Here is an 18,804-nt window from a genome sequence, read left to right as displayed (position 1 = left end):
AGTCGTGGCAAAAGTGGTAACAAAGCAGTAACACCAAAAATGGGTATTTTTAAATCTTTTTAAAAGCTTGAGCTCAAAGAATCACCTGTATTAAAAAGTACTGCGGAGGATAAATCCAACACACCATGGATGTCTCAGGTGTACGCGTGAGGGTACTATGGATTCTGAGGAGTACTACTCAGGTGAGCCATTACATAAGTACCAGACACATCGCCAATAGCGCCATGACGCAGGGAGTCTGCTCTTCCGGGCTGTGCCTTGGAACAACACAACGTCAGAGTGCAGGGGCTGCTCCACTTCTGCCAAAGCAGCGCTGGCCTCCCAAAAAACCTGTCTAGCTCACAGTGCCTTACTTGCCCTCCTAGCTTTACAGAGTGACAAGTAATTGTGGCAACCCAAAAGGCACAACACTCTATCCCCCTCTCAGGGAGCAGTGGAAAAACAGGTCAGTCCTTTTCCTCATTATCTTAGTCATACATATCCATAGCAACAGTAAAAAAGACGCAATGAAAGTGCAGAATATATTTATTGCTACCAACGTAGTCTATTATGAAGCAAATTAGATGAGATTACAATACTGGTATAATTATGAAAATCATACTGAGACCATGAATAGGCCTCATGACAGTTGATGTACTTGGAGATGTGATAACAGAGTAAAGTGCTTCAAACGTTCAGCGCAATTGTGTGGTTTTCCCCTGTGTGTTTGGTTAGGTCTTTCACGGTGTATTAGCTAAAACTCTTCATACGTTCATTACAATGACTATATCGGTTTGATAATTGACTATAGCTCTTTATACATCCACTGCACTTGAATGGTTTTCCCCTGTGTGTGTTCGCTGATGTCTTTGTAGATTTGATAATTGATTAAAGCTCTTCGCGTATTCACTGCACTTGAATGGTTTTCCCCTATGTGTGTTCGCTGATGTCCTTGTAGATTTGATAATTGATTAAAGCTCTTTGCACATTCACTGCACTTAAATGGCTTTTCCCCTGTGTGCGTTCGCTGATGTGTCTGTAGATTTGATAATTGACTAAAGCTCTTAGCACACTCACTGCACTTAAATGGCTTCTCCCCAGTGTGTGTTCGCTGATGTCCTTGTAGACTTGATAATTGATTAAAGCTCTTCTCACATTCACTGCACTTAAATGGCTTCTCCCCAGTGTGTGTTCGCTGATGTGTTTGTAGGTTTGATAACTGAATAAAGCTCCTCGCACATTCACTGCACTTGAATGACTTTTCCCCTGTGTGTGTTCGCTGATGTGTTTGTAGGTTTGAAAAACATCTAAAGCTCTTCAAACATTCACTGCAATGGTATGGTTTTTCTCCTGTGTGTGTTCGCTGATGTCTTTGAAGGTGTGATAACAGGCTATAGCTCTTCACACATTCATTGCAATGGTATGGTTTTTCTCCGGTGTGTGTTCGATTATGTCTTTGGAGGTCTGATAAACGGCTAAAGCGCTTCACACACTCATTGCAATGGTATGGTTTTTCCCCTGTGTGTGTTCGCTGATGACTTTGGAGGTGTGATAACCAACTAAAGCTCTTCAGACATTGATTGCAATGGTATGGTTTTTCCCCGGCATGTGTTCGCTGATGTGTTTGTAGGTTTGAAGAACATCTAAAGCTCTTCAAACATTCACTGCAATGGTATGGTTTTTCTCCTGTGTGTGTTCGCTGATGTATTTGAAAGTGTGATAACTGACTAAAGCTCTTCACACATTCATTGCAATGGTATGGGTTTTCTCCGGTGTGTGTTCGATGATGTCTTTGGAGGTCTGATAAACGGCTAAAGCTTTTCACACACTCATTGCATTGGTATGGTTTTTCCCCTGTGTGTGTTCGCTGATGTCTTTGGAGGTGTGATAACCAACTAAAGCTCTTCACACATTGATTGCATTGGTATGGTTTTTCCCTTGTGTGTGTTCGATTATGTCTTTTGAGGTCAGATAAACAGCTACAACTCTTCCCACATTCACTGCACTTAAATGGTTTTTCTCCCGTGTGTGTTTGCTGATGGCTTTGGAGCTGTGATGACTGACTAGAGCTCTTTACACATTCACTGCATCTGAATGGCTTTTCCCCTGTGTGTGTTCGCTGATGCTCTTTTAGGAGTGCTAAATGACTAAAGCTTTGCACACATTCAGTGCAATAGAACAGTTCTTTTCCTGTGTGAGTTTGCTGATGGTGCTTTTGTAGCGATGACAAACTAAAGCTCTCGCTGCACGTGTATGATTCTTCTTTCTTGGTTGGTGTCTCTGGGTCAGGGATATATTTGTCCACTTCCCACGACTGTGTTTCCTGACGGGCCAACATGGTTGATAAAGCACTTGTGCTATTCTCACATTTGCTGTAGCTGCTGGTATTTAGAACATTTGATTTCCAATTCAAAAATAGAATGCAACGGTCACTAAATTCTTGCCACACTCACAATATGTGTCAGGCTTCTGTGAGCGTTGTGTCTTTAGAACAGCTAACAGTTTTTGACATTTGTGGGTAAAGATTAATCCTCCTTCTGGTAGCTGCAAATTGAGATAGTACTCTTTATGTTAAACAGGAGAAATCCTCTTTTCTTCACCCCTTAATTGTTTGTCTCCACTCTTGTGCTTTACTCTGGTTGCTGTGGTTTGGCCAGAAAGAGTTTAAAATACACCTAGAACACTGAATGATGGTCTGTTATCACTTTAGGAAGCAGAGCACTGCTGTAACCAATGTATACTGATCCCATGATCACAGCTAGTGTTGCACACATAACGTAGTTTGTCAGTGTTGTTGACTTAATTTTCTAGAGTTCATTTCTTAGTCATGTGCTACGAAGGTCCACGCCTCAGACTTTCACTGAATTGCCCTTGACTGATTCTTCCAGGATCTGTCAATGTATGTTCAGATTCCTCTGTCTCTGCACTGATGTATACCGGAATACTGTTACACACTGTTTCTTGCAGCTGTTTTGCAGATTTCCAATATTATCTTCATTATTCATAATCATTTTGTGCATTCAGGGCATTTTCTGTGGACTGTAAAGAGATTCAAAATTACTAAATGCAAACGTAATGTACTGTGAATACACAATATTTACCTGGCTATAAAAGACATCACTTCTTTGCTGTCTTTGAAACTTATCAAAGGATATTTCACCATACACAGATATTTTAATAAATGTTCTGTTGAATAAGTCTCATTGTATTTACTTCAGAAAAGGAGGTGATTTACTGTTCACAGAGTAACTTAGTGAAGAACGGGCGCTCACGGAGCACCACGTGCTACAGGTGCAGCTTTAGGAAGATGCACATGGCCAATATTTCATTTAGACAAGAACAGATTGTGGAAAAAGAGATGGAGCAGGTTGTGCTGCTGATACCTAAGTTTCAGGAAGTGAATTATAAAGGTAATTCTTTAGGAATTATATACCAAAGGTAAATGCATTTTTGAACCTCAATGCTTTTCTGTTCACTTTATAACAGCTCAAGTGCCAACTCATGTTTGTTAAGTAACTTTTGCCCTCATGTGCCAAAGTGCATGCAGGACTAGGAGACTGCAGGAACCCATCATACCTAGGAGCAATAGGACCTTCAGAACTGGGACTCATGTGCAGTGTTGGAAAGAGGGAACCAATTTCTGAATGTTTGCAATCCTCTGATTAGGAGGAAAGGAGTGGAGAAGAGTGTTTCCTGTACCGTCCCTATTAACTGGAGTCGGTAGGAGGGCTTCAGGTGAGATTTTGGCTTGTTGATCAATAAACCCAGGTCAAACAACAGCACTACTCTTGACTGTACATAGCAAGACACAGCCTCTAGCAAGCCACCTTTTATTAGCCAATCAATCAGGTATAGGCAAATTGTTGTTCCCGACCTTTGGAGATGGGCTGCAACCACCGCCATCATCTTTGTAAAATTCAAGGTGACAATGTTAACTTAAGTGTGAATACTACAAACTAGTAGTGCATAAAACCCACCATAAAACGGAGATACCGCAGATGCGACCGCAAGATCAGGATGTGGAAGTAAGCATGCTGCAGGTCAAGTGACACCATCCAATCTCCAGCGTCCAACACCAATAACACTTGAGCTAGGGTCTGCCTCTTGAATGTTTCCTTTTTGAGCAAGAAGTTCAATTCCCTGTGGTCCAGGATCCGACGCAGAAGGCTGTCCTCCTAGGGAACAAGGAAGGTGACCATGTTCCAACTCTGACACTTGCACCACCGCTCTTTTCTGTAGGAGTTCTACCACCTCTTGCTGAGCTTGTTTCATCCACTTCTACTTTCTTCTAACCTGAAAGACTGAAGCATTATTGTGCATTCAGGTTTTTTGTTTTAACACCCGTCCATCTCCCTATAACTAATGCAACTTGCGGGGCCTAGTTTTGGCCCGCACACATAAAGAAAAGTGACACTTTAGTTTTCCCTAAAGTAGATAAAGTTCGGAACTTGTTGCATTTCATGCTACAGCTCCCTCCAGAGCAGGGCTGTTTTGTAAAGCAGAGTGAGGGCTTCATTGTAATGTCCCACTTCTACATTATGCACATAGATAGGGCAAACAAACATTGATTAACAATTTTATAATAATTAACAATAACAGTCATACTGTTCTTATGACAACCAATAATTTACCTGACAAATACTCACAGCCTTCACATTAATCATTTTTTTCATAAAGCGCCAGGAAGCACGTAGCACCAATGATAGTAATTATCACGGTAGAACCACAATGGAGCGCAGGTCAGATACACTAACCAGCTTTACTGTGAGCAAAGATTTTACCATCTGACTTTAGTCCTTTAAGTTCCAATTAACCACAAGAGTACACTTCTAAAGCCCCCCAAAACCTCAGGGAAGGCCATTGGAGAAGTTGTTGGTGTCAGGAAAAGTCCAGTCCAAGCTCAGTTGCCCCTGATCAACTGGGCAGTTGAAGAAAGGATTCTTGTCACCTGAAGGATCCCTGTAACTTGAACAGGAGGTGAGCTTTATAATCCTTGAGTTTTCCTACGGAGCATGCAGCCTTACTACAATGATAATAGCTTTTAGACCATTTTCATTGTACTGACATGTGGAAAAGTAAACCTTTACATGTCCTACTTTTAAATAAGGTGTACCATGCCTTATGGGCAATGACGCCTATGTAGGGGGTCTTATTAACATTTGTAAGGAAAGCTTAGGCCTGTCAAAAGGAGTTATTTTATGAGTAGAATTTACAGTTTAAAAATGCATGGCCAGGCTACAATGGTAGCCCAGAGACCTGCTTAACAGGACCACTGCAGTGGATGGCACGAAGTGTGCTGCAGTCCAATGCTAGCATTTAATTTACAGGCCCAGGGTACACCTTATACCATATACTAAGGACTTACAGACAATTAAAGAAACCAATCAGGTGTAAACCAATTTTACAGAGTTGAAAGGAGGCGTACAATCACTTTACTTCTGGTTGGCAGGTGTAAAGTGCACAAAGTTCTGTAGCCAGCAAAAATAAGGTTCAACATAAAGGTAACTCCGCTCCAGCCAGAAGCTACAGTAGACTAATCAGAACCCTGCTCAGGCAAAAGAATGTGGACAGTTTTCTTCTGCAGTGGCACTTGGCAACTGAACTGGCCCATGGGGAACCCTTCTCATCTGCAGATGCCATCTGTGAGTCCACTAAGGAGATAGTACCCATATGGCAAACTAGGTCATGAATCCCATTCTGCCCCTGTGTCAGATTTCTATCCCCAGACCAGGAAAACCTCTGCCCACATAGGCCGTAACCAACAGAGGCTACTGACTTCTGTTGGTATCAAGGGCCAGGCCCCTAGCCATCCACTGGTAGGTGGAGGTTCCAGTATGCACAGCCTGCAATGTGATATCAATATATGGAGGTAAGAGAATGATCCACCACCCAGCTCTGCACAGCCTGCAATGTGTTACCCATACATGAAGGTAAGAGCATGTCCCCGTCCCAGCTCTGTGCAGCCTGCAGTTTACCCAATACATGAAGGTAAGAGCATGTTCCACCAACCCTGTCTGTGCAGACTGCAATGTGTTACCCATACATAAAGGTAAGAGCATGTTACACTGCCCAGCTTTGCACAGCCTGCAATGTGTTACCCATACATAAAGGTAGGAGCATGTCCTCGCCCCAGCTTTGTGCAGCCTGCAGTGTTACCCATACATGAAGGTAAGAGAATGTTCCACTGTCCAGCTCTGCAGGCCTGCAGTGTGTACCTGATACATGAAGGTAAGAGCATATTCCACCACCCCTCTCTGTGCAGCCTGCAATGTGTTACCCATACATAAAGGTAAGAGCATGTTCCACTGCCCAGCGCTGCATAGCCTGCAATGTGTTACCCATACATGAAGGTAACATCGTGTTCCACTGCCTGCTCTGCACAACCTCTCAATAGGTTACCCACACATGAAGGTAAGAGCATGTCGCTCCACGCACTCTGCACAGCCTGTATTGTCTCCTCCATACAAGCAGGTTAGACCATGTCCCCCGCCCCAGCTCTGTGCAGCCTGCAGTGTGTTAGCCATACATGAAGGTAAGAGCATGTCTCCAACCCCAGCTCTGTGCAGCCTGCAGTGTGTTACCCATACATGAAGGTAAGAGCATGTTCCACTGCCCAGCTCTGCACAGCCTGCAATGTGTTACTGTAGGAAAGTAGCCTCTTTCTAGCCTTGTTACCCCCGCTTTTGGCCTGTTTGTGAGTGTATGTCAAGGTGTTTTCACTGTCTCACTGGAATCCTGCTAGCCAGGGCCCAGTGCTCATAGTGAAAACCCTATGTTATAAGTGTGTTTGTTATGTGTCACTGGGATCCTGCTAGCCAGGGCCCAGTGCTCATAGTGAAAACCCTATGTTATAAGTGTGTTTGTTATGTGTCACTGGGATCCTGCTAGCCAGGACCCCAGTGCTCATAAGTTTGTAGCCTATATGTGTTCCCTGTGTGGTGCCTAACTGTCTCACTGAGGCTCTGCTAACCAGAACCTCAGTGGTTATGCTCTCCCTGCTTTCCAAATTTGTCACTAACAGGCTAGTGACTAAATTTACCAATTCACATTGGCATACTGGTACACCCACCCCTGCTCTGGTGCGAAACTGGACAAAGGAAAGGGGAGTGACCACTCCCCTGACCTGCACCTCCCAGGGGAGGTGCCCAGGGTTACTCCAGTGTGTCCCAGACCTCTGCCATCTGAGAAACAGAGGTGTTGGGGGCACATTGGACTGCTCTGAGTGGCCAGTGCCAGCAGGTGACGTCAGAGGCTCCTTCTGATAGGCTCTTATCTCTCTTGGTAGCCAATCCTCCTACCTAGGTAGCCAAACCTCCTTTTCTGGCTATTTAGGGTCTCTGCTTTGGGGAATTGTTCAGATAACGAATGCAAGAGCTCACCAGAGTTCCTCTGCATCTCCCTCTTCACCTTCTACCAAAGGAACGACCGCTGACTGCTCAGGACGCCTGCAAAACCGCAACAATGTAGCAAGACGACTACTAGCAACCATGTATCGCTTCATCCTGCCGGCTTTCTCGACTGTTTCCAGGTGGTGCATGCTTTGGGGGTAGCCTGCCTCCTCCCTGCACCAGAAGCTCTGAAGAAATCTCCCGTGGGTCGACAGAATCTTCCCCCTGCCAACGCAGGCACCAAAAGACTGCAACACTGGTCATCTGGGTCCCCTTTCATACTGACGAGCGTGGTCCCTGGAACTCAGCAACTCTGTCCAAGTGACTCCCACAGTCCAGTGACTCTTCAGTCCAAGTTTGGTGGAGGTAAGTCCTTGCCTCCCCACGCTAGACTGCATTGCTGGGTACCGCGTGATTTGCAGCTGCTCCGGCTCCTGTGCACTCTTCCATGATTTCCTTGGTGCACAGCCAAGCCTGGGCCCCCAACACTCTATCCTGCAGTGCACAACCTTCTGAGTTGTCCTCCGGCGTCAAGGGACTCCCTTTTGTGACTTCGTGGACTCTGGTTCCCTTTCCTTCCAAGTGCCTGTTCAGGTGCTTGTGCGTGTGCTGCCTGCTTCTGTGATGGCTCCCTGAGTCGCTGGGTGCCCCCTCTGTCTCCTCCTCCAAGTGGCGACATCCTGGTCCCTCCTGGGCCACAGCAGCACCCAAAAACCTCTACCATGACCCTTGCAGCTAGCAAGGCTTGTTTGCGGTCTTTCTGCGTGGGAATACCTCTGCAAGCTTCTTCACGACGTGGGACATCCGTCTTCCAAAGGAGAAGTCCCTAGCTCTCATCTTCTTGCAGAACTCCAAGCTTCTTCCATCCGGTGGCAGCTTCCTTGCACCCTCAGCTGGCATTTCCTGGGCTCCTGCCCACTCTCAACACTGTCGCGACTATTGGACTTGGTCCGCGTGTCTTACAGGTACTCAGGTCCGGAAATCCACTGTTGTTGCATTGCTGGTGTTTGTTCTTCCTGCAGAATCCCCCTATCACGACTTCTGTGCTCTCTGTGGGTAGTAGGTGCACTTTACACCTACCTTTCAGGGTCTTGGGGTGGGCTATTTTTCTAACCCTCACTGTTTTCTTACAGTCCCAGAGACCCTCTACAAGCTCACATAGGTTTGGGGTCCATTTGTGATTTGCATTCCACTTTTGGAGTATATGGTTTGTGTTGCCCCTTTACCTATGTGCTCCTATTGCACTCTATGGTAATTCTACACTGTTAGCATTATTTTTCTTGCTATTACTTACCTAAGTTTGGTTTGTGTACATATATCTTGTGTATATAACTTATCCTCATACTGAGGGTACTCACTGAGATACTTTTGGCATATTGTCATAAAAATAAAGTACCATTATTTTTAGTAACTCTGTGTATTGTGTTTTCTTATGATATTGTGCATATGACACCAGTGGTATAGTAGGAGCTTTACATGTCTCCTGGTTCAGCCTAAGCTGCTTTGCCATAGCTACCTTCTATCAGCCTAAGCTGCTAGAAACACCTCTTCTACACTAATAAGGGATAACTGGACCTGGCACAAGTGTAAGTACCTCTGGTACCCACTACAAGCCAGGCCAGCCTCCTACAGTTACCCATACATGAAGGTAAGAGCATGTTCCACCACCCTGCTCTGCGCAGCCTGAAATGTGTTACCTATATATGAAGGTATTACCATGTTCCACGGCCCAACTCTGCACCGCCGGCAAAGTGTTACTGATACATGAAGGTAAGAACATGTTCCATCGCCCTGCGCAGCGTGAAATGTGTTACGTATACATGAAGGTAAGAGCATGTCTCCACCCCCCAGATCTGCACAGCCTGCAACTGGCACCAAAGACAAAACAAATAATACACCAGTTTTGCATGGAGGTGTGGATTGCACAGCTTTGGTTGTAGAACCCTGCCCTGCCCTGCCCTGCTGCTGCAGCAGAAGATCCTCCTGAAGCAGTAACCTAATCGGCGGACAGGTGCTCATGCCCAGAAGGTCCGGGAACCACACTTTCTGGGCCCAGTCTGGTGTCATGCACTATGAAGCACTCCACTCACTGCTCCTCATTTCTGTTGTAGCATGGATTACAGACAGCGTAGTCCTGCCCCGGAAAGCAGAATCAGGGATCTCCAGCGTGCAGGAAGTCATCTCGCTCTATGAAGGGCTCCACCCACAGCTCCTCATTTCTCCTCTGGCAGGAATTACAGACAACATAGTCCTGTTCTGGCAAGCAGAGTCCATGAGTTCTAGCGTGCAGGAATCCGGCTCGCACTATGAAGTCCTCTCCTAGAGGCCCCTTCTTTCCCCTGTGGCAGGGATTACAGACAGCATAGTCCTGCCCCAGCAAGCAGAGTCCGTGATATACACATATATAATTAACATTTCGGCTTCATCAGAAAAAGGTTCCACTAACTGTTGCACTAACTACCCTACCAGGTGCTCAAGAAAGAAGGCACATAAAAGAGTCTAGGGCACCAGATGCCACGCATGCCATGATTACGGGTTCACTTCACAACCCTTTTTCCTCTTCCCCCTTCCTTTTTCTGTCTTTTCTCTTGCCTATATATACATATATTTCAGTGGCGCCTCAGCGGACATATTTTTGAGGCTGTTCACCAGGAATTCATTCTTAGCATGCGTCTGGCAATCTTTTGTGCAAATTACCCTCTGAGGTGGCTAGGCACTATTCAAAGTTAAACACTGTTCCCAAATTGGTCCTTTTCAAGCACAAACTTTATATTTCGCTCTGTTTTCCTTCATTCTCTCCCTAATTGCACCTTGAACCCTCCAGCCATTACTCATAAAGTTTTTCAGTTGGCTTCTTCTGGGTGCAACCCAAGCTAACCCTTTGCTATGTTTGCTTAACCTGCATGAGAAGGTCACGACCCTCCTGGATAGACGCGGAGCTCAAACTCAAAATCGGGTGGGTCACCTATGTTTGTACTCCAGCTTTGCTTCCTCCGCTCCAGCCATACTTAGACTCTCCTATATTCCCTCCTAAAGGATTCCTTCAGATCTGCTTTCCTCTTTCTGTTGGCCACTATGGTTAGTGCGGCCTTTAAAGTCACTGTGGGTTTCTTCCTCATACTCCTGTCTGCGGTACTCGTCCCAAGAGTCCCACTCAAGTCTTCATCTCTCTGGCCCTCTGGTTTCTTGATGGGCAAGGAAGATAGTCATTTATACTCCCATCCTCTTCCTGTTTTTTTTCTTCTCTATTTCTCCTCTTCTCCTCCACTCATGTCCCCTTTCTCTTTATACATGAGCCGAGACGGTTCGCGGTGGGTGTGGACAGAAACTGGACCCACCATACTTACTTAAGTATGGGTCTTAAATGCCACACCCCAATTTCAGGAAAATACCAAATGGAGTGAAAATAGACCAGAGTCTCTAGGCCTGGAATTTCTGAGTTCCTGACCTGTAATTAGTGGGTCAGGATTTTGCAGGCCTGATAATTCCAGACATGGAGCCACTCAGGATTGCAAGTGGTAGAATTCCACCGAGAGTTACTGCTGTAGGTGGAATACAGTCGTTCTCAATGATGGACAAACATGATTATGGAAATGGATCAACACAAAAAGAAGTGGAAGCCATTAAGTGTAACACGGAACCCAGAGAACTGAGGATTTGAAATCAGTGTGACGGGCAAGATGCCGGGCATTGAACTCATTGTGACAGGACGGACACCCGGAGAGAACATGCTCTGCCCCAAATGTGGCAGCGGTTTCAAACAACCAGGGGCGTAGGGGTGAGGCCAGACTTTGAACCTTGTGTGACAAACGAGAGGACAGTTTATACATGAAGTATATCAGAGACAAGACACAAATTCTGCAATTAGGGCATGACCTGGAGGACAGGACAGACTCTTTACTAAGTGTGGCAGAAGACACACTAAGCTCTGCTGCAAGTAATACCAAAAAGGAGTGCCACTGTGTAGGAGGCTGGACTGGCTTGTAGTGAGTACCAAGGGGTACTTGCACCTTGCACCAGGCCCAGTTATCCCTTATTAGTGTATAGGGTGTCTAGCAGCTTAGGCTGATAGATAATGGTAGCTTAGCAGAGCAGCTTAGGCTGAACTAGGAGACGTGTGAAGCTACTACAGTACCACTAGTGTCACTTGCACAATATCATAAGAAAACACAATACACAGATATACTAAAAATAAAGGTACTTTATTTTTATGACAATATGCCAAAGTATCTCAGTGAGTACCCTCAGTATGAGGATAGCAATTATACACAAGTTATATGTACACAATACCAAAAATATGCAGTATAGTCTTAGAAAACAGTGCAAACAATGTATAGTTACAATAGGATGCAATGGGGACACATAGGGATAGGGGCAACACAAACCATATACTCCAAAAGTGGAATGTGAACCACAAATGGACCCCAAACCTATGTGACCTTGTAGAGGGTCGCTGGGACTATTAGAAAATAGTGAGGGTTAGAAAAATAGCCCACCCCAAGACCCTGAAAAGTGAGTGCAAAGTGCACTGAAGTTCCCCAAAAGACAAAGAAGTCGTGATAGAGGAATAATGCAGGAAAGACACAAACCAACAATGCAACAACTGTGGATTTCCAATCTAGGGTACCTGTGGAACAAGGGGACCAAGTCCAAAAGTCACAAGCAAGTCGGAGATGGGCAGATGCCCAGGAAATGCCAGCTGTGGGTGCAAAGAAGCTTCTACTGGACAGAAGAAGCTGAGGTTTTTGCAGGAACAAAAAGGGCTAGAGACTGCCCCTTTGGTGGACGGATCCCTCTCGCCGTGGAGAGTCGTGCAGAAGTGTTTTCCCGCCGAAAGAACGCCAACAAGCCTTGCTAGCTGCAAATCGTGCGGTTAGCGTTTTTGGACGCTGCTGTGGCCCAAGAGGGGCCAGGAGGTCGCAAATTGGACCAGGAGAGAGAGGGGACGTCGAGCAAGACAAAGAGCCCTCTCAGCAGCAGGTAGCACCCGGAGAAGTGCCAGAAACAGGCACTACGAGGATGCGTGAAACGGTGCTCGCCAAAGTTGCACAAAGGAGTCCCACGTCGCCGGAGACCAACTTAGAAAGTCGTGCAATGCAGGTTAGAGTGCCGTGGACCCAGGCTTGGCTGTGCACAAAGGATTTCCGCCGGAAGTGCACGGAAGCCGGAGTAGTTGCAAAAGACGCGGTTTCCAACAATGCAGTCTGGCGTGGGGAGGCAAGGACTTACCTCCACCAAACTTGGACTGAAGAGTCACTGGACTGTGGGAGTCACTTGGACAGAGTTGCTGGATTCAAGGGACCTCGCTCGTTGTGCTGAGAGGAGACCCAAGGGACCGGTAATGCAGCTTTTTGGTGCCTGCGGTAGCAGGGGGAAGATTCCGTCGACCCACGTAGGATTTCTTCGGAGCTTCTAGTGCAGAGAGGAGGCAGACTACCCCCACAGCATGCACCACCAGGAAAACAGTCGAGAAGGCGGCAGGATCAGCGTTACAGAGTTGCAGTAGTCGTCTTAGCTACTATGTTGCAGTTTTGCAGGCTTCCAGCGCGGTCAGCAGTCGATTCCTTGGCAGAAGGTGAAGAGAGAGATGCAGAGGAACTCTGATGAGCTCTTGCATTCGTTATCTAAAGTTTCCCCAGAGACAGAGACCCTAAATAGCCAGAAAAGAGGGTTTGGCTACCTAGGAGAGAGGATAGGCTAGTAACACCTGAAGGAGCCTATCAGAAGGAGTCTCTGACGTCACCTGGTGGCACTGGCCACTCAGAGCAGTCCAGTGTGCCAGCAGCACCTCTGTTTCCAAGATGGCAGAGGTCTGGAGCACACTGGAGGAGCTCTGGACACCTCCCAGGGGAGGTGCAGGTCAGGGGAGTGGTCACTCCCCTTTCCTTTGTCCAGTTTCGCACCAGAGCAGGGCTAAGGGGTCCCCTGAACCGGTGTAGACTGGCTTATGCAGAATTGGGCACATCTGTGCCCATGAAAGCATTTCCAGAGGCTGGGGGAGGCTACTCCTCCCCTGCCTTCACACCATTTTCCAAAGGGAGAGGGTGTAACACCCTCTCTCAGAGGAAGTCCTTTGTTCTGCCATCCTGGGACAAGCCTGGCTTGACCCCAGGGGGGCAGAAACCTGTCTGAGGGGTTGGCAGCAGCAGCAGCTGCAGTGAAACCCCTGAAAAGGCAGTTTGGCAGTACCAGGGTCTGTGCTACAGACCACTGGGATCATGGGATTGTGCCAACTATGCCAGGATGGCATAGAGGGGGCAATTCCATGATCATAGACATGTTACATGGCCATATTCGGAGTTACCATTGTGAAGCTACATATAGGTAGTGACCTATATGTAGTGCACGCGTGTAATGGTGTCCCCGCACTCACAAAGTCAGGGGAATTGGCCCTGAACAATGTGGGGGCACCTTGGCTAGTGCCAGGGTGCCCTCACACTAAGTAACTTTGCACCTAACCTTTACCAGGTAAAGGTTAGACATATAGGTGACTTATAAGTTACTTAAGTGCAGTGTAAAATGGCTGTGAAATAACGTGGACGTTATTTCACTCAGGCTGCTGTGGCAGGCCTGTGTAAGAATTGTCAGAGCTCCCTATGGGTGACAAAAGAAATGCTGCAGCCCATAGGGATCTCCTGGAACCCCAATACCCTGGGTACCTCAGTACCATATACTAGGGAATTATAAGGGTGTTCCAGTAAGCCAATGTAAATTGGTAAAATTGGTCACTAGCCTGTTAGTGACAATTTGGAAAGAAATGAGAGAGCATAACCACTGAGGTTCTGGTTAGCAGAGCCTCAGTGAGACAGTTAGGCATCACACAGGGAACACATACATATAGGCCACAAACTTATGAGCACTGGGGTCCTGGCTAGCAGGGTCCCAGTGACACATAACAAACATACTGAAAACATAGGGTTTTCACTATGAGCACTGGGCCCTGGCTAGCAGGATCCCAGTGAGACAGTGAAAACACCCTGACATACACTCACAAACCGGCCAAAAGTGGGGGTAACAAGGCTAGAAAGAGGCTACTTTCTCACACACCGAATATTCACAAACACACAAAAAAATGTTACCTTTATTTATGTAAGAATCAACATGATTGTTGTTTCTGTTCCACATTCATGTTGCAAGATAAGTAAATAATCAATACTATACTGGTTACCTCAGAGTACAAAAAAGTTTTTCGTTGATCAATCTCAAAATAATACGCACCCATTGTAAAGGAGGACAGACCTGGAGAGGTCATGCACTGCACCTAGTGTGACGGTAGACAGATCCAAAGAGGACGGACTCTACCCAGTGTGACAGAGAAGAGACCCAGAGATGAGAGTTTCTGCACCCAGTGTGACCGAGGAGTTACCCAGACCCACCAGGCTAAGCACCTAGTGTGATGGAGGAGATACCAGGCTCTGCACCAAGTGTGACATATGAGTCCCAGAGAGGACAGGCCCTGTACTCAGGGGGACAGTAGAGAGATTCAAGGAGGACAGGGTATGTACACAGTGTGATGGAGGAGAGACCCAGACCCACCAGGCTCTGCAGTGTGACGGAGGAGAGGCCCAGAGATACCGAGCTCTGCACCCAATGTGACATAGGAGATACACAAGGCTCTGCACCCAGTATGACATATGAGAGACCCAGAGAGGACAGGCTCTGCACCTAGTGTGACATATGAGAGACCCAGAGAGGACAGGGCCTGACCCAGTGTGACAGAGGAGAGACCCAGAGAGGTCAGGGTCTGTACACAGTGTGACCGAGGAGTTACCCAGACCCACCAGGCTATGCACCTAGTGTGATGGAGGAGATACTAGGCTCTGCACCAAGTGTGACATATGAGTCCCAGAGAGGACAGGCCCTGTACTCAGGGTGACAGTAGAGAGATTCAAGGAGGACAGGGTCTGTACACAGTGTGACAGAGGAGAGGTCCAGAGATACCAGGCTCTGCACTCAGTGTGACATTGGAGATACACAAGGCTCTGCACCCAGTGTGACATATGAGAGACCCAGAGAGGACAGGCTCTGCACCCAGTGTGACATAGGAGATACACAAGGCTCTGCACCCAGTATGACATATGAGAGACCCAGAGAGGACAGGCTCTGCACCTAGTGTGACATATGAGAGGACAGGCTCTGCACCCAGTGTGACAGAGGAGAGACCCAGAGAGGACAGGCTCTGCACCCAGTGTGACATAGGAGATACACAAGGCTCTGCACCCAGTATGACATATGAGAGACCCAGAGAGGACAGGCTCTGCACCTAGTGTGACATATGAGAGACCCAGAGAGGACAGGGCCTGCACCCAGTGTGACAGAGGAGAGACCCAGAGAGGACAGGGTGTGTACACAGTGTGACCGAGGAGTTACCCAGACCCACCAGGCTATGCACCTAGTGTGATGGAGGAGATACTAGGCTCTGCACCAAGTGTGACATATGAGTCCCAGAGAGGACAGGCCCTGTACTCAGGGTGACAGTAGAGAGATTCAAGGAGGACAGGGTATGTACACAGTGTGACAGAGGAGAGGTCCAGAGATACCAGGCTCTGCACTCAGTGTGACATTGGAGATACACAAGGCTCTGCACCCAGTATGACATATGAGAGACCCAGAGAGGACAGGCTCTGCACCCAGTGTGACAGAGGAGAGACCCAGAGAGGACAGGGTCTGTACACAGTGTGACCGAGGAGTTACCCAGACCCACCAGGCTATGCACCTAGTGTGATGGAGGAGATACTAGGCTCTGCACCAAGTGTGACATATGAGTCCCAGAGAGGACAGGCCCTGTACTCAGGGGGACAGTAGAGAGATTCAAGGAGGACAGGGTATGTACACAGTGTGATGGAGGAGAGACCCAGACCCACCAGGCTCTGCAGTGTGATGGAGGAGAGGCCCAGAGATACCGGGCTCTGCACCCAGTGTGACATAGGAGATACACAAGGCTCTGCACCCAGTATGACATATGAGAGACCCAGAGAGGACAGGCTCTGCACCCAGTGTGACAGAGGAGAGACCCGGAGAGGACAGGGTCTGTACACAGTGTGACCGAGGAGTTACCCAGACCCACCAGGCTATGCACCTAGTGTGATGGAGGAGATACTAGGCTCTGCACCAAGTGTGACATATGAGTCCCAGAGAGGACAGGCCCTGTACTCAGGGTCCAGTAGAGAGATTCAAGGAGGACAGGGTCTGTACACAGTGTGACGGAGGAGAGACTGAGACCCACCTGGCTCTGCAGTGTGACAGAGGAGAGGTCCAGAGATACCAGGCTCTGCACTCAGTGTGACATTGGAGATACAGAAGGCTCTGCACCCAGTGTGACATATGAGAGAGGAAGAGACACCAGGCTCTGCAACCAGTGTGATATAGGAGAGAGGACAGGCTCTGCACCCAGTGTGACATAGGAGATACACAAGGCTCTGCACCCAGTATGACATATGAGAGACCCAGAGAGGACAGGCTCTGCACCTAGTGTGACATATGAGAGACCCAGAGAGGACAGGCCCTGTACTCAGGGTGACAGTAGAGAGATTCAAGGAGGACAGGGTCTGTACACAGTGTGACGGAGGAGAGGCCCAGAGATACCAGGCTCTGCACTCAGTGTGACATTGGAGCTACACAAGGCTCTGCACCCAGTGTGACATATGAGAGACAAAGAGACACCAGGCTCTGCAACCAGTGTGACATATGAGAGACCCAGAGAGGACAGGGCCTGCACCCAGTGTGACAGAGGAGAGGTCCAGAGATACCAGGCTCTGCACTCAGTGTGACATTGGAGATACACAAGGCTCTGCACCCAGTGTGACATATGAGAGACAAGAGACACCAGGCTCTGCAACCAGTGTGACATAGGAGAACCCCAGAGAGGACAGGCTCTGCATCCAGTGTGATGGGGGGGGGAGACCCTAGAGCAGAGGTCTTCATACTTTTTGATGTCAAGATCCCCCTGGCAAACGTTTTTAGGCGCAAGGACCCCCTCCTGACAAAAAGTTCTAAAACCTGGTACTCCTCATCATTGACTACCATAAACACCCACAATTCCCACAACAAATCATTTTATGATTGGGGAAATAATATTAAACAGTGATTAGCAAACTTGATGTTAGTGGGTGACTGTGGTGTGGTGTCAGAGGCTTACTACGCAGCTCAAACAAAAAGTCTCCAAAAAAAGTTACCGAAAAAAAGGAACAAATGTGCTTTATTTTTCACAAACAAAACATAATTTGACAAACCTTGTTTAGATGATAACACCTTTCTGAATGATGTGATGGGTGCGCCTATTCTTCTCAGAGACACGGCCAATCTGTGGTTGCGCCTCATTAAAAACTAGTTTAAAACCCAAATATTGCAAACGCAGCACAAAGGGGACAAGTCTGGCTCTGCAAAGGACCTTCTACTGCACGGCAAGCTGCTTTTTAGTAACTTGTGAACCATTTGAGCTATAAACAAATGTATTTTGTTAAAATCGGCAGATTATGTGGCAAATGCAGCAAATCTGCAATTATATGAAAATCACTGCGGCTGTACAATCGCATAATTCCGGTGACCATGGGTATAACGGCTGGAATGCATGGGCTGCAGCTTTAGTACATGTTATCCGGGGAGAACCATACAATGTTTCATGGGATGCTGACAGCTTAGCTTTTACAGCTGGAAGTTGATGAACATCATTCATCATAATTAAAACATACCATTTACAGTTATTAATGATAAACTGTAAGGTCCAAGTAGGATGCTTTCTTTAATTCTTGGGGAGGAAGTGGTCCGTTAATCTTTTTCCACACCGTTTTTTCGTTTATTTTTAACAACATGAAAATAGATGCTTCTATTTTAGCAAAAACTGACTCCTGGTTATATTAGTTTGCTGCTGTTGTTGACTTTAGTTTTTAGGTCTTTCACTGCCAGGTAACCACATATAAAATAACATTTTTAATTGCAAACGAAAAATAGCTCACAACACTCTCTCAAGAAGGTGAAACACAACGTTTATTGCTGTACAAGACGCGTTTTGCCCGACAACTGGGCTTGTTTGCCCTATAGCTATGGCCCATCACTGAGCGAGACTGCTTTGAGTTGTCTGCACCTATGCTCATTCTTGCCTCCTCCCTACAGCTATGGCCCGTCACTGAGTGAGGCTGCTTTGAGTTGTCCACACCTGTGCTCATTCTTGCCTCCTCCCTACAGCTATGGCCCGTCACTGAGTGAGGCTGCTTTGAGTTGTCTGCACCTGTGCTCATTCTTGCCTCCTCCCTACAGCTATGGCCCGTCACTGAGTGAGGCTGCTTTGAGTTATCCACACCTATGCCTCATACTTGCCTCCTCCTTACAGCTACAGCCCATCACTGAGCGAGACTGCTTTGAGTTATCTGCACCTGTGCCCCATTCTTGCCTCCTCCATAAATCTTTGGGAACTGAAGAGATAGAATCCTGACTATGG

The 18,804-nt window shown here is 47.2% G+C and overlaps 1 pseudogene; it reads right to left on the bottom strand.

The window, feature by feature from the left end:
- Nucleotides 1–507: 507 nt before the first annotated feature.
- The window catches only part of LOC138287278 (zinc finger protein 208-like), a 143,768-nt pseudogene continuing 125,471 nt past the window's right edge, over nucleotides 508–18,804 (bottom strand).

Source organism: Pleurodeles waltl, chromosome 4_1 (assembly GCF_031143425.1).
Source record: "Pleurodeles waltl isolate 20211129_DDA chromosome 4_1, aPleWal1.hap1.20221129, whole genome shotgun sequence".
In the NCBI taxonomy this organism is placed as follows: domain Eukaryota; kingdom Metazoa; phylum Chordata; class Amphibia; order Caudata; family Salamandridae; genus Pleurodeles; species Pleurodeles waltl.
Note: the sequence above shows the minus strand (reverse complement) of the source record. Positions and strands in the feature narration are given on the sequence as shown.